Source organism: Cryptotermes secundus, unplaced genomic scaffold (assembly GCF_002891405.2).
Source record: "Cryptotermes secundus unplaced genomic scaffold, Csec_1.0 scaffold319, whole genome shotgun sequence".
Taxonomy (NCBI): Eukaryota; Metazoa; Arthropoda; class Insecta; order Blattodea; family Kalotermitidae; genus Cryptotermes; species Cryptotermes secundus.
This window is the reverse complement of record NW_019724587.1, coordinates 1,059,481-1,076,231: the sequence shown is the minus strand read 5'-3', so window position 1 is coordinate 1,076,231 and position 16,751 is coordinate 1,059,481.

The following is a 16,751-nucleotide window of genomic DNA, read 5'->3' as shown; positions in this document are numbered from 1 at the left end:
CTCGCTTTCTTCATCAGTTAAATACATGTTTCTGCGGGTTATTGAACTTGCAAAGTACTAGCATTTATTATGGGAAAGAGTTGATTCTGCCTCTACACATGTAAAGCCACGTCACGCGAGATTTATGGAAAGCCTCATTATGTTTCATACTTAGATTTATTATTTTGTACACCACTCAGCATACTGAATTATTATTATTATGAAGTTAATTAGGCACATCGGCTAATTTTGATAATAACCTATGTAAAGTCATACGTGAATTTGAGTTACACTGTTCAAAGCTACTGTTCAGAAACAAAACAAGTTACGATACGAGTAATCTATCAACGTCTAGTTTCATATGTTGCTACCAAATTGCTGGAGGCACTTACTTCCTCCATCTTCAGGATCAGAATTATGACCCAAAAGATCATATTACTTTCATCTCGTGATAAACCCTAATCACAAAAAGATGTACATTTCATAACTTTCCACACAGTGGACATGTTTCTGAAACGCGACTGAAGCTAGTCTCTTAGATGTCAAAGGAATTAGGAGCCGTTTAAGGTCCATTACCATCTTCATATCAGCCCGCTATTCACTCCTACCATGAACCATATGAATCCACAATCTATTCTTCAAAATCCATTTTAATAGTATTCTCACATCTACGGTTGCTTCTCCAAAGTGATCTATTTCCTTCAGATTTTTCACATTAAATTTTAGAAAGTACTTATTAGATTTCCCAAAGCTCACCTACTTTATGAACCAGCGTACTTTATATGTTGTGTAGCAAACTTTCAGGAGAAAAGTCCTCCGTCAGTATGTCTGAATTTCCCATTGGCATATGAACTTCAGAAGCAACTTGAAAACAGAATCTACTTACATTCAAATAAAGACATGACGGTCTAGGTCACTAATTGATGATAACGAACCTTCGTTTCTCTAGTGGATGGCGTATACATGCATACCTCTACTTGAGAACATTTTTATATTTCACATTTCAGGTTACTGCAATTACTTATGTTTATAAATATAAATATTCCATTTATCTTAACAAAGTTTAATGAAAATGTGCAGGTGCAAACACATGTTAACTTAGTTTAAAGAACAATTAATACTTATGAGCCAGTTATAACGCCTACAGTATACATCCTCTATACGAGAAAATTACAGGAGGAAAACACTCAGAGGATTCCCTCCTGGTACGAAGCGTTATCTCGTTGACATACTGAATATTTGTAGAAATACACAAAAAACTGTATCTAGTTTTCATATTCCATGTCAATTATTATAACCAATTCTGGAAGAAAATTATTGTTTTTTTTTAATGCTAGAGGGGTGGGACTAGATCCCTTGTACTGCGGCCACTTCTGGTCTATTGTACCAGCCCCAGATCATAGGTGGGGGTGATTGTGGAGCAATTGGTGGAATGAAGATTGGCAAGGGAAACTGAAGTACTCGGAGAAAACCTACCCCAGCGCCACTTTGTCCACCAGAAATCCCACTTGACCAGACACGGGATCAAACCCGGGCCGCCGCGGTGGGAAGCCAGCGAGTAACAGCTTGAGCTATGGAGCGAGGAAGAAAAATAAATTTATCTAAATATAATACTATACATAAAAAAAAACTTACTCAAAACCTATTCTCTATATCTCATCACTATTCTATGAAATAATACCCCTCAATTATTTGGAATTATATAATTTTCATTAATGTTAATGAAAGGAAACACATCCGGCAGAAGTTTCCTGCACTTTGTTTTAAGTGTTTCCTTAAGTGCATTGCATTTAGGCAAATTCTTCAAAGCAAATTAAAATCCACTCCATACGTAACAGGAGGTAACACTTTGATGTAATGTTCCTTATTCAAGTTTACCTTAGTTTAAAGGTCTGTGTTTCGCTATCGGAAAATGTTCGTCTTGGACTTCCTACTCGATATGTCAGAGACCTTGCTAAATTCAGTCTTTGCTCATGAAGTAAAAGCTTTCCTTCTGCTAGATATGTATTAGCTGCTACTGCTATTTGTAGAAAAGCTGATAGTGTATTTATAATGAACATTGTTTCTCTAAATCGTGTGTCATAGTGGCACTCTCTTCATAATTATCATGCTAATTTATTCAATACAAATGGTTATATACGGCATTTTCCTTTTCACCTCATGAACATTGACTGAATTAATGAAACTATCAAAACGATATAAATGTATTTGTTCTCATTATGTGTTTGTGTATGTGTGCTCGTGTCAGCTTTGTTTCATTCTATTACTCACGTTTATTTTGCAGTTAGTCTTTTGAGTTGTTATGCCAGCGCATAAATAAATAAATGCTATTTGGTAATGTAATTGGTTGAGGTACTATGCTACAAACCGGAAAGTTGTGAGTTCGATTCTCGATGAGGTCAATGAAATTTTACAGTTGACCTAATCCTTCCAGCCGCATTACAGCACTGGGGTCGACTTAGCCTCTAACAGAAATTAGCACCAGGATCTTCCTGAGGGTAAAGGGCGGCCGGCCGGCGCGTAAGGCTCACAACCTCACCGACATCTGTGAGCCGATTATCTAGAAAAAGTGGGAACATTGAAGTCTCACAGCCCTACGGGCCTCCACGACCTGTTACTTATGCCGATCACGATGGCCGCGCGGTCTAAGGCATGAACTGTCTTCGTCCGCTTAAACAATGGGGTCGTTGGCTCAGTTCCACTTGAGGTATGGATTTCTGTGTTTATTCTGTGTTTGTACTGCCCTGTGTGTAGCTAGCGGCCTTCAGACGGGCTGATCCTCCTTCCAAGGAGCGCTACCGTCTGTGTAAAGGATCACGAAACTGAAAAATCGGCCGAGGTCCAACAAGGGCTGTAAATAGATAGATAGATAAATAAATAAATAGATAAATATAGAACTACACTCTAAGTATCATTTTCATTCCGTGCACATGATCGGGGCTATTACAGACTTGAGAAAGAGGCCTAAATTGAATATCAAAGCCCAGAAGGATGGAAATAAGCATTTACACTGTGTATATTAGAGACGGCCGATCACAGTGGACGCAGGGTAAGGCACAAACACTCTGCTCTCGCTCAAACGCTAGGATCATGGTTTCGAATTCCATTCAAGGCATGGATGTGTATTGTTTACGTTTATTCTGTGTTTGTGTTGTTCTGTATGTAGGTAGAGGCCTTGCAACTGGCTGATCCCCCCTTACAAGTAGTCCTACCAACCATGTACAAATAACTGATAGAACGGTGAAGGTCCAAGAAAGGACTGTAATAATATGACAACGATAAAAGGTTCTATGGAGATATGTGATAAACTGTTTGGAAGCGTACTGTTAATACTAATTGCGTAAATATTATAACCATATTAGACTACAAGTTATGAAAATTCTAATCGCCTGAAACTTATCAGAATTACTACCAATCTTAAGTAGAAAAAAAATTAATTATGCATTTTCAAAGAATTTTTCTTTTCAGCATTATTCGCTACTATGCAAAATCCATCTGGAGCACAGATGCGTGGGACCACTATACAACTACCAGGACACACAACTTTTAAAGAAATAGTTCTCATTAAGGTTTTCTTATATGAAATATAAAGCTGAGCTCAAATATTTTCAAGTCCGAATCGTGTCTTACGAAATGAACACATGACTTCTCATTATAAAGTCCATTATATTCGCGATATTATATGCAGACAAGACGAAGATAAGGGATCTGCCTGCCAACATCCTCCGCACAACAGAACACAACACGCCTCTCCAGTATACATGTACTCCGTCTGTTTTCTAATTCATTTGTAAGACAGACAGAAAGACGGAGAGAGGGGCGGCTTGATTTACCGCGAAGGAAATGTTGCTTGACTTTACGGGGTGGTCTACATAGGTAGGCGCCCAACTCTGACGACTACAGCACACGATGTTCCTCGCAATGTACAGAAGTCGTTGCAAAGGCAATTCGTGTGCCAGATTTATACCGAGTGGCTCCGACAAGCAGCGTAAACCCTCCGTCGGTTAATTTATATAATACACACATCATTCCTGAGTTTGCGCGCCTTACAGGAAGTTGTGGAATACAAGATTCTATTGGGGATGCATATAAATGTTTACTAACATTCAGATAATGATACTGGACTACCTACTGCGGCCACAATAGTGATACCAATAGGGTCTGAATGGGAGAGTGGGGAAAATATAACGAAAATGTTCATATATTTCAAGGATACATGCCAAAATAATTTACATTTCTTATCAGTAGCGAAACCAGAGGGAATTGAACCAGAGTGAAAGGAAGATAACATGTATGTTCGTACTTTTTGCTTACATTTCAAATAAATGTGTTAAACTCATTTAAAATGTGGAGCTATTTCCTTATCTGCTTTCAGTGTTAAGGTAGGAAAGAACAAAAGCATTATAGAGCTATTATGAAATATCAAAAGTTTATTTAAATAATTATCTATTTTCGTATCTCTCTTGAGTTTCTCTATTACCAGTTCCAATCACACAGACAACCTATCATCATCATGACTTTCCACCTCAATTTTTATTTTCAATTGGAAGTTATTAGTAACTGAGATATATGAAGTTCGAAAATAATAATTTTACAACACATAAACCGACCGATAAATCTGTATTTCACAATTTCATTTCTCTGGTTTACAGACCTATATTTCTGTGAAGAAACATTATTGGAATTACGATTATAAGTTGTAAATGAAGAAATATTAAAATTAAAAAACTGATATCCTTTCGATTATTATTAGAGCAGGAATCAATATTCTTGTAGGCGAAGGTAGTGTTCTTCGACAACCGCAATGGTTACGTTCCAGAAATCACCTGAAGTCCTATTCAGGTTCTCTGTTCGTTCATAAAACATGGAAGTACCTACTAAAAATATATATGCAATAGGAGCAAAAAGGTAAAAAAGAAACTAACCCTCTAACAGAGGTCGCGTTATAGCTCAAGTGGTTAGTCGCTGGCTTCCCACCGCGGCGGCCCGGGTTCGATTCCGGGGTCTGGTCAAGTGGGACTTGTGGTGGACAAAGTGGCGGTGGGGCAGGTTTTCTCCGAGTACTTCGGTTTCCGCTGCCAATTTTCATTCCACCAAATTCTCCATCATCATAATCACCCTACAATATGCCAATCAGTGGCCGCCGTGCCGAGTGGACCCAGATGGACTCAACCCCCCAACTAAGCGAATTAAGAAAAGATCCCTCTAACAGGCCGTGAAGGCCCATAGGGTTGTGAGATGTCGAGGCTCCCACATGATCTAGACATTCGGCTGACAGATGGCGATGAGGTTGTCAGCCTTACGCGCCGGCCGCACTTTATCCCTAGGAAGATTCATGGTACTCATTTCTGTTAGAGGCTGAGTCGACCCCAGGGCCATAGTGCTGTTGGAAGGATTAGGTAAATTGAAAAATCCACCTTACCGTTGCAACGAATACGTAAGCAATAACCGAGTAACTTCAGTTGCTATGCAACGGCGCTATAAACGCGCCTTTCCAAGAATAAAGTGCTGTTTTTTCTGCGTGGTCCGTGCAAAGCGGTTATAAAGAAGAGTTCAATCAAATCGAGCTTCGAGACGCCAGCCTGCCAGGATATGAATTTGGGAGCAGATGAATTGAATTGAGTCGAGTTTTCGGAATGGGCAGTTGAAGAGTAACGGGAGGAAAGAAACCGCTGTGCAAAGATTTCACGTGTAATTTGAAGTGACAGTGAGACTGTTATAAATCCGTTGCCAGGACACGACTTGTGAGCCTGGGAAACCTAGTACGTGTGTAACGGTGAACTGTAGCAGTATTTGCCTGTAGTCCCGATTTGTGTGAATAAGGTGTCAATAAATCCAATCATCCAATCCAAAACCCGTCTATAGTCACACCCCTAACTCGTGACAAAATATAAGGCAACCAATGTGGATATATGCCTAAAGCATTTAAGAAAAATAATATAACACTATATATGTGTAAGCTTAAATAGTATATTTCACAAGTTTTTAACACGTAAAGACTTCATACTCATATGTCCACCTTTCTGACAAATCATCAGACTCCTTCATAATGACTGAGTCTTCATTTCAATATTCCTTACTCACAAAAGCCATGGTCATATCTTATATCCTTATATATAACACACTTAATTTACAGTAGCGAAGAATAATTATATTTTCTAATGTAACAACAAGAAAACAAATTTTCATAAACAACTTAAAGTAGCGGATTATTAAATGCGGTAAATACAAATAGCTCTGGTAATGATTCATAATTTCATTCGTAATATGCGGTTATAGTGCAAAAGATTTCAGTCTGTTTAACAAACGAACCAGCCACTAAAATGAAATAACGCGTGTGTTTCCCTGCGTGCTGTGCAACGCGTTTATATAGAGGGTAAAAGTTGCATGAAAGCAACGCTAAAGCCCTGAGCGGGTAAGCTGTTCGAGACAGGGCACCGTGCACAAGCACACAAGGGCACACACGTGCCGAAAGGAGAAGCTGTACCCACGATACTGCAATAATGAAAAAGATTCATTTTACACCAAATAAACTAATAAAAGGGGATGATTTATCGCAAGGCTTGTAGAGGTAATAAAAAATAAGGGTATGTAATTACAGAACCACTTTATTAAATCAAGCAGCCAGTGTAACATTAGGAACGTCACGATGCATGAGAGCATAAATATGGAACAAAAAATAAAAAAAAAAATCTGCAGCTGATGTCAGTATACGGATTTGTTAAAAGAATGTCATTTTAAACACCCGTTTCCCAAATGACGCAAACGCTTTATGTATCTGAGAATATGTCGGCTTCATTATGTGAATTTGTTGATTAATATTCTTGAAATGGAAATATGCTTATCATAAATTTTATGTTTTCCTATAACAGTTAAATACTCATTTATTTAAAAATAGTAATCTGTAGAAAAGTGACTAATTTTATGTAAGAAGTACTTGTCAGCTACACGGAAATTACACTAAGTCCTATCAAATAACAGATTCTGACCAGTATTCACTTGCTCTCTGATGCTTAATGGTTGACACTTTATTCATACCCATAGAAAATTTCAGTATTCTACTTGGTTATTAATATAATTCTTATCTTGTGAAAAACAGTTTATTTTGTGAAATATCTGAAATATTTACAGGGACGAAAATTCGATTATGGTCGTGACATACATTGCAGATGAAATTAGTATGGTAGTTAGAAATGTTAATAACCACAGAGAAGACCATTATATAAAGAGCGTTCTCATGTTTACATTTTCTTAATTTTACCTTGACATTAGTTTAAATATGGTTCGACTTCAGTTACATATTTGGGGAGCAGCCTCCGGAAAAATTCAGGGAACAAGTCCTCCGGGAGGGGCTTTAAGCCATGGGCCCCGTGTCGTATATTTACGGGGAAACCCACCCCCTCCAATAATAATAATAATAATAATAATAATAATAATAATAATAATAATAATAATAATAAATAATAGTACATAATTGGGGCCTACGTCGTTTCCAGCACTACTGGCAATATAATATTTTAGTATTGAAGTTACGCTGAAATTCTTGCAACCACGTGTAGCCACTTAATTATCTATACTGAGCAGAAATATTCCTGAGAATTCTGGGAATAGTGTTCAGATAAAGAAATTTTCGGTGATCCATGCATCGAAACTAATCGAGATCTTGTACTTTTCCATTTAACCGATTTGAGTTATTTTATTTTAAACTACTGTAATTTTTATTTATGATCTGAATAACTTCAAGACAGGATTTTTCATATTCTTTGTGGTTGCTTTAATTTTTATATCGTAGTTAATCATCATGATAAATGAAACGCCTTGGAAAAGAAATCACGAATTATATATTTTTATTCCTTATATCATAGAAATGCAGAATACCTCTTTATGACCGACAATGTGTCGCCCCATTCTGGATAATTAATTGCAACAGATGAAAATATTTAAATAAACAGGCGATAAAAGACTTCTACCGTCTGGAGTGTAAAGGCGTGTAGTCTGTTTAAAGTCAACCAACGTTTCGGAGGAGTATAACACCTACATATTCAGGCTCGAAGATGGAACTCTTCATAATTTCTGCTGTGAGAACCTCAAATTCTGAAAAGGGGACAATCCCTTTTTACCTGAAACTTCAGACGGAATAAGAATTACAAGAGGAACAAGTGGTGACAGCTCCTTCAAGTTGCCTACGCAATACAAAGGAGCGGAGGAGTATTTCATCGGTATTTTGAAACAAATATCAAGACAAGGAGAGCAGGAAAATTATGTTGCCTCAGGTCTCATGTCAATGATCGGTCGGATCTGTGCTCATCTGGCGCCAATATCCTGCCCCGCGAAGAAGTAGTGCTTTCTCTGGAGGCCTGGAATGTGAGGTGCGTTACGTACACTGGTGACTGAGAAGGGGGGGATGAGTTACTGATGAAGATAGATGAGAAAGGAAGAATTAAATTAAATTCGATTTAAGTGATTGATTTACTGGTGTCCTTTGTGTGTTACCTTCCAGCTAATCAGATTCATCTTTTATATCTCCATGAATTTTTTTTAATTGACAGAGAATAATTTAATATATTTGTTAATATTATATGATGCAGACTCATTCTAATAATTTTTGTATCAAGAAGAAAGTGAACGCAATTTTGAGACGTAAGTGAAATTGTTATAATAACAGTCGCAATTACTACGTAGAGATAAGATAACGTTACTTTAAAGATAAAATCAGAAATCTCCTAAAGTTTAGGAACCATCTCATAATAAGATAAAAACTATTAGGAAAAGATATAAAGTTTTAAATAACAATCAGATACAACAAAATTATACCTTAATAAAAGCTACACATCTATCGTTACGCTACACATTTCAACTTCCCAAACCACTCAATTGCACCCCTGCAGAAGACAACGCGAGTGGCGAACAAATATGTAAGACAACAATGCATAAATAACAGGTGCTGACGCTGGTTCCTCGGTCGCGGATTTTTATACTCTGAAGAGAGAGGCGATATGTTCCTTCGAAACATCGATTTACACAATATATACACGGCGCCACATCCAAGAAAACGCCATTCTTCATTGTCACCGCCATGCAAACTTCAAACCTTGCAATTATTAAATTTGTACTATAATTTCATTTGAGCGTTATTTAAAGCTTTATTATTAACACATGCCCAAATGATATACTATCAACTATTAAAGTATAATGGAATTTGTCTATTTGTCTACGTCTATAAAACAAGGCGCCTTATGGTTATGTATGTATATTATCTGAAAGGGTACTTAACGAAGAGGTAAAAAAAGTAAAGCTATCCCTGTAACAGGCTGTGAAGGCACATAGGGTTGTGAGACGTTGAGGGTCCCACATTATCTAGACAATCGGCTCAAAGATGGCGGTAAGGTTGTCAGTCTTACGAGCCGGTCGCGCTTTACTCCCCAGGAAAATTATTTAATTAATTCCTGGTACTCATTTCTGTTAGAGGCTGAGTCGATCCCAGGGTCATAGTGCGGCTGGAAGGATTAAGTCAATTGAAAAATCCAATGAACTCATCGGGACTTGATCCCGCGACCTTCCAGCTTGTAGCATGGCCCCTCAACCAACTATGCTACCGCGTGCCCCACTTAGCGAAGACGTAAAGATATGAAAGTCTTAAAGGGAATAAAGAAAAACGATGAATCATGACGTTACGAAATGAATCCATGTTGAATCTGAACATGACTTTCGACTAGTCGAAATATTTAGTGAAAGTTTTGAGGGCGCGGCCAAGTTACCACATTTCTCCCGAAATACCAAATACAGCATTTGTACAAAGACAAGAACATAAACGGTCAAGATGCTCTATTTAGTTTCACTGACAGGCGATTATGAAACACTTACTAAACTTCAAATAAAATTACGCAATGATACTGAAAAGATATTGTGGGAAGAACGCAATAGCTACTGTCATTTTAGTCCATACAACGATTCTAGCAAATCTCTCTCTCCATGGCCCTAAAACCCTTTGGAACTTTGCTGCTTTTTCACATTCTTAATCATTTACACACAATGTAGGACTTTTTGGACGGGGTTTATACCGTGTGAAGGCCGCTACCTGCACACACAACAACATAAATACAGAATAAACGCACACAGACATCAATATCTTGAGTGTTCGAGCGGGCGAAGGCAGTTCATGCTTTAAACCTCGCGGCCAGTGTAACCGGCGAAGCTAGCAACTAGTATAAATTAATACTTTTATATTTTTATTGTTCACTTCTGCTCAAACTTTGAATTGATGCAGATTTCAAGTACGAATATTGAACCGTAAAACATCAAAATTTCACATTCGTAGCTCTAATGGCTCGTTAGTTACGGCTGTCAAACCGAAACATAAATCTGAATTTCCACATCCCTGCCGTGATATTTCATATCCCGTGCATAAATTATCAGAACACAACTTGCATATATTGCGATGGGTGTATTACCATGCGAAACATCAAGTGCCACTCCCAACACGCTCAGCTACCAGATCTGTATTACTGTTGACAGGAGCTAAAAAATTGCAACGATGCCATCTTCATGCTAAGTGTCATGAAATTTATTCAGCTTGTTCTGGATGACTGAGTGTGGAGGAAGGACACTATGAGGAGAAAGCATGACGCCATAACTATATATCGGTAATCTAGGATATTATGCCGTGTAGCCTCCATATGAACATAGAGGTTGCAGGGTCCTCTGAAACTTCTGTACCAGACTACACGGCGTAACATCACAGCAAACAGTAACGGTAATATTCACCTTCCTGGAAACATCAAATATATGTTGGCTTGGACACATCTCAAGGATGGAGGCTGGAGGAACAGTTAACAGAATATATGACTGGCAGCCACACGCCATAGAAATAGAGACCGACCTAATATTACATGGAAAGATGACGTAAGGGAAGACCTAAAGGATTTAGGAATTTATAACTGGAAAACTCACATACAGGACAGAAGCAGTTGGAAGAAAATTGTTGAACAGGCCAAAGAATTCAAGATGAAGAAGAAGAAGAAGGTAACCTCAAATTCATAATGCCAGAAATCGATATGCTCTTGTTAATAATATAGGTAACATATGGCGGATAGCGTAGTCGGTATGACGACTGGCTACGGGCTGGAACACCGAGGGGTCGGAGTTCGAGTCCCGGTAGAGTAAGAATTTTCTCTTCCCCACGTCGTCCAGACCGGCTCTGAGGCCCACCCAGCCTCCTCTCCAATGGGTACCGGAGGCTTTTTATAGGGGGGGGGGAAAGCGGCTGGGGCGTGAAGCTAACCACTAACCTCCAGCTAGTGCCGAGGTCAAGAAAACGTGGGTCTATACATCCACTCCCCCATACGACTTTGTGGCATAGTTCTGAATTAATTAACTAAACACAGGGACAACTTTACATATATTGAAATATCCGTGAGGACACTTTAATTTTCTTTGGCATCTGTGTGTTTTGTACGAGGGGTATGTATGGTGAAGTCGATAGTGGACTAAATCAGACAGATAATCAATGCCGATGGTTTTGCCTAATTTATTTGTATCTAATTGTTCTTCTTTCTGAGGGACGGTAAATGTTAAGGAATTCTGAAGTTAATACACTTCACTGTTAAAGAAAATGTATTTGTAGTGTGAGAGCCATGAAAGGGTATCACTGCGGTAGCTACATTTACCACGGGAATATTCAAGAAGTTCCTTCTCACAACGTATTCATGAAATTTGTTTGGTTCTGATAATGAACATCGATTGCATCCCTGAACAACATGAACAGAATAATCTCATTAATGGAACTGATATGTGTTTTCCAGGAAGTAGGCTCCTAGACTGTAAATATTACTTAACACAGCTTCGATCTTTCTAGGGTAAACAGGTAACGTAAAGTGAACACACAAGCACATACCTACTCCGGAAGAAAGCCAAAATTCCACATACTCCAATTAAAGAGAATACTTACTCGTCCATACTTCCTTAGAAAAAGCAGAGAGAAGCTCGTACCTGCAAAGAAAAATAAATATATTGAACTCAGAATTACTGGGTTTTTGGACTTCATTGAAGTTCGACATGTAATCCTGAAACATATTAATTGAAGCAGAGCTGAATTCAGAATATTTATTAACAAAAATTAACTTAGATCTTAGCATACTCTGGGCCTGGCGGAAAAGTAACAGTTCTGGTGAAGAAATTGATACATATTTTCATTTGATACGTTGACTATAAATGGGTTTTTGATTGATGATCTTATTTATTGAACTCTTTGATGCAGAGAGTGATTAAAGTTTACAATGCACTATTACGCACGCACACACACACACATAAATACACACTACTGTCCACAGTCACGTCTTCACTGTCCGTTGCTTGGAAGCGGCTTCCAAAGGCGAAATGTTTCCTTCCTCTGGGTTACCGAGTTCTCCCCGACCTCAGCTACCAGCTTCACACAGAAACAGGTCACCATGACTGAACCTCAGTAGTTCTCTAACTAACTCAGTCACTCACCAACCATCTAACTTAACTCATTTCACTTGCTGTCAGTTCAAGAAGAAGAAGAAGAAGAAGAAGAAGAAGAAGAAGTGGGGGTAGTAGTGAGACACTCTACATTGGGTGGGGGGGCGTCAGAAATTATATCTCCGATTTTGAAGGTTCCCAGGCAGTGCCCCCTTGTCCTTCTGTCATAGATAGATCATATAATAGGATATTTTTTTGTATATTATATATTTTTATGACGCTGGAAGGGGTGCATTCTAGTAAAATTTTCTTTTTCTTTTTGCTAACGTTGGGAGGGCTATATTAGGGCGAAATTTTGATGTTAAGAATGGGAGGGCTGCATGTGAGGCATGCAGTGCAACGTAACTCACTGTCCTGCTTCTAACATCCCCACACGGAGAGCACACAAGACAGTTCCTATGTTGCTGTATACGGGCCGTTATCTAGTAACGTACAGTGTCTAGCTGTCTCTTTCACGGGAGTTGCCTAGCAACGATCTACATAGCACAATATTCTACACATCTATCTGAATACATGCATATGCCACCTGATTCGTCCCGTAAAGATCGGAAACAAGGCCTTGTTGGTGCTTATGGTACCGTCTATGGGAATAACTCAAATAAATAAAATGATATATCTCGTTTATTTTATCACTGTCTTAAAATATACAACTTATATTGACAAGTTGTTCAGTAATACATTTACTGTGGTTCATTTTACGAAGCTGCCTGCATATCATACTATATGGCGTCCAAGGGCCGCGCCATAGCTCAAGCGGTTAGTCGCTGGCTTCCTACCGCGGCGGCCCGGGTTCGATCCTGGGTCTGTTCAAGTGGTATTTGTGGTGGACAAAATGGTGCTGGGGCAGGTTTTCTCCGAGTACTTCAGTTTCCCCTGCCAATCTTCATTCCACCAATTGCTCCACAATCACCCTCACCTATCATCTGGGGCTGGTACAATAGACCAGAAGTGGCCGCAGTACAAGGGACTTAGTCCCATCCCACTAGCAATAAAAATAAATAAAGAAATATGACGTCCAACGGAAGAATGACTGGTGAACAGTAAAATGAAAGTAATTTGGAAGGAAGTGGTAGTGGCTTACCGGTTATATTATGTGGAGCTTACCTGGAGGGACTGGAGGAAAACATCCTCAGTAAGATTAAAATTTATACTTACGTCACTTTCAAAACGTAGCCACCAGCCACACATTCACTAAACTCAGCTCAGAGACGTACCGGCGAATTCAATATTTATCCACACCGGTTCCGGGTCTCACCAAATTTCCTGTGCAGTGGGAACCAGGGGCTCTTCTTCCGAGAGTGATGTGGTAGGGCTTAATGCTAACCACTCACCTCCGTCTGTTACTGAGGTTACGGATGTCTACAGCTATATCTCACTCCCTTGTGCTTACTGAAGCACTGAGACAGCTCTCTTGACTCTCCCATTATTATCGATCTCTCATATTCAGAATCTCAAGAAATCAATGAGTGGACATTGGATATGACGTGAGTCTTCAAAAATGTTTTCTTGTCGAAATGTACGGCTTACTGTACAAGATATTAATGTTCATTATATGGCCGTGCCATCACTCGGGAGGTTAGTCCCTGGCTTCCCACCGGTGGCCTCGTTTCGTCCCCAGGTCAGGTCATGTGAGATTTGTGGTGGACAAAGTGGCACTGCGGCAAGTTTTCTCCGAGTACTTCGGTTTCCCCTACCAATACTCATTCCACCGACTGCTCCACACTCATCATCTATAGTCAGGGGCTGGTACAACAGACCAATTAATAGTCGACATATCAAGTGGACTAGGTCTCACCCCACCCCAAGAAACTAAAAAGAAAAGAAAACGTGCAATATTTTGATTATAACTGAAATTGTCATCTAAGTATTTCCTCCGAATATGCCAGAATAATGAGTTTGTCATTATTTCTATTATTTATATCTGAGTTCTCACTACAACGACAAAATTTAGTGAATTTATATTCAAACAAATATTAAACAAGATTTGTAACAACCTCTTGCAACATAAGTTAAGTAAACATTTTACAATTCCTCTCAATTTTAAATTTCTTATATTTGAACCATTTATTACAGAATAAATATCATTGGTAATTAATAAAATATTAATATCATAATATAAATAATAAACCAAATATTTACATTGTGCTACTAGTGTTTAATATGAAATATTCAGCCACGACGATGTTCAGCCAGAATACAGTTAAGGAAACAAAGGTAGTCACTGTGATATTTCACAGCGAATTTCTCCTTTTCTTCCACTCAACAATGGTTCACCCGATATCTCCACGCCCTTTACGAGTAACATGTCATGAAATAACTAAACAGGAAGCAGTTGAAGTCATAATGGCGCATTACAACGCCCATGATCTCCATAGCCAACAACCGCCCTTCGCGTCTTCATTACAGTCCTATCTGTATGGATGCCAACTCATCAGTCTACTCCATTACACTCAGCCACTCATTACATATACACATCACTGAGCCAGTTGCAGAAACACAAATAAATAGCAATTGTCCTTGAAGATATGCACACAGTGTAACCGAGTGAGGAAAGGTGTGCTCCGTGAAGCACAATAAAGTTATATGTGCTTTCCTTGCTGTTTAGCATGTCTCATAGGCCTTATTTAGTTTCGTGCAGATGCAAAACTGCTGCTGTGAAGAGAATGGCACTGCAGATGACACAAAGCAGAGTCAGATATTACTATACCTGAACCTGCATGTCAACATTTGGCATTTTCATGACAGTGGCCACGAGAGAATAGGCCTATTGACAGTCGTCTGGGGTGTGACGCGGGGTAGTATGGGCTAAAAGGAGTCACTTCCCAGAGGATAACACTCTTCGTGTTTCAAATGATGACCTCAGCGTGGTCTTTATAATGTTACATAACCATATTTCTGTATATTGATGCATCTTAGAGAGGAAAGCAAACAGAAACAGACTCCGTGGCCTGTAGTCTGCAAGCGAACTATACCGACCGAGCGACTGTCGCTTGTCGGTGAAGTTAGTGCCAACTTTTGTGGATAGAGGATGTCATGTGGTTAACGCAACGAACCTTCACGGCTGTTAATTTCGTTATTCTAGACCGTAGCCGCTATTTCCTTGAAATATCTCCTCAATTATCCTCACGTAGCTGAGTGGACCTCGCTCCAGACCCACTTTTTTTTTCCTTTGCACTACAGCCCCAGTGGGCCTAGGCCTACCTCCATGAACTTCTCCGTTCACTTCGGTTTTTCTAGATCTTACACATTCAGTAGGACTCCTTGGGCGGGTGATCAGCTCGTCGCAAGGCCTCTACCGGTAGACAAACACAGAAAAACGCACACTTACATCCATGCCCTGAGTGGGATTCGAACCCACGATCTCGGCTTCCGAGCGAGCGAAGACAGTGCATGCCTTAGACCGCTCCTCCAGACCCACTACTTCTCAGAAAATCTGACACCACCGGGAATCGAAACCGGGACCTCTGGATTTGTAAGCAGGAACTCTGACCACTAGACCACAGAGGCGGTTAATTACAGAAAAAGCATGTAGATTTTGATTTTGTCTCCCAGTAAAGTAGGAGTTATTTTTTGCCGGTACGAATCACACGTTGTGTAGAGACCCCAAATGCTGAATTTAAGATTAATCGAAATCCGTTCTGTAATTATGATGAAGAAACGTACGAGCTGACAAGATCACGGACGGACAGGTCCTTTTGAACACGCATTAAATTTTGTCAGAAAACGCATAATATAACAAGAAGTCCTGGGAAGACCTAATAGACTACTTTCCTTTGATACCACACGAACCGCACAGAAAACAGCCCTTCAAACAATTCTTCGTTACCGCGGAAACGTGTTTAGCGAGCCATAGCCTTACAGTGAGATGGGACATATAAAGACACCCACAGACTCTCCTTTGATACGGCACGAACCGCATAGAGAACTACGCATCCGACAATTCTTCCATCTTTCGTGTATTCGTTGCTATGGGAAAGTCTTTATGAGCAGTTGCCTAGCAACGACAGGGGCGATACACATACAGACACATAGACTGAAGGGAGCGGTTTATGTTTTGTGACATTGAGATGGGTTCAGGCGCCATGAAACACGAACCAAATTTCATAAAGATTGGTTCAGGCATTCAAAACGTGATAGGGGGTAAACACACAGAAAGAGAGAGAACGGAGATTTCATAAGCCTACTTTTATTTTTTAAATAGGGAATGTAGCCTGAAAATATAGTGATGAGAATAGAGATACTGAATTTTTTATTCAGGTCAGCGGACGTCTTGC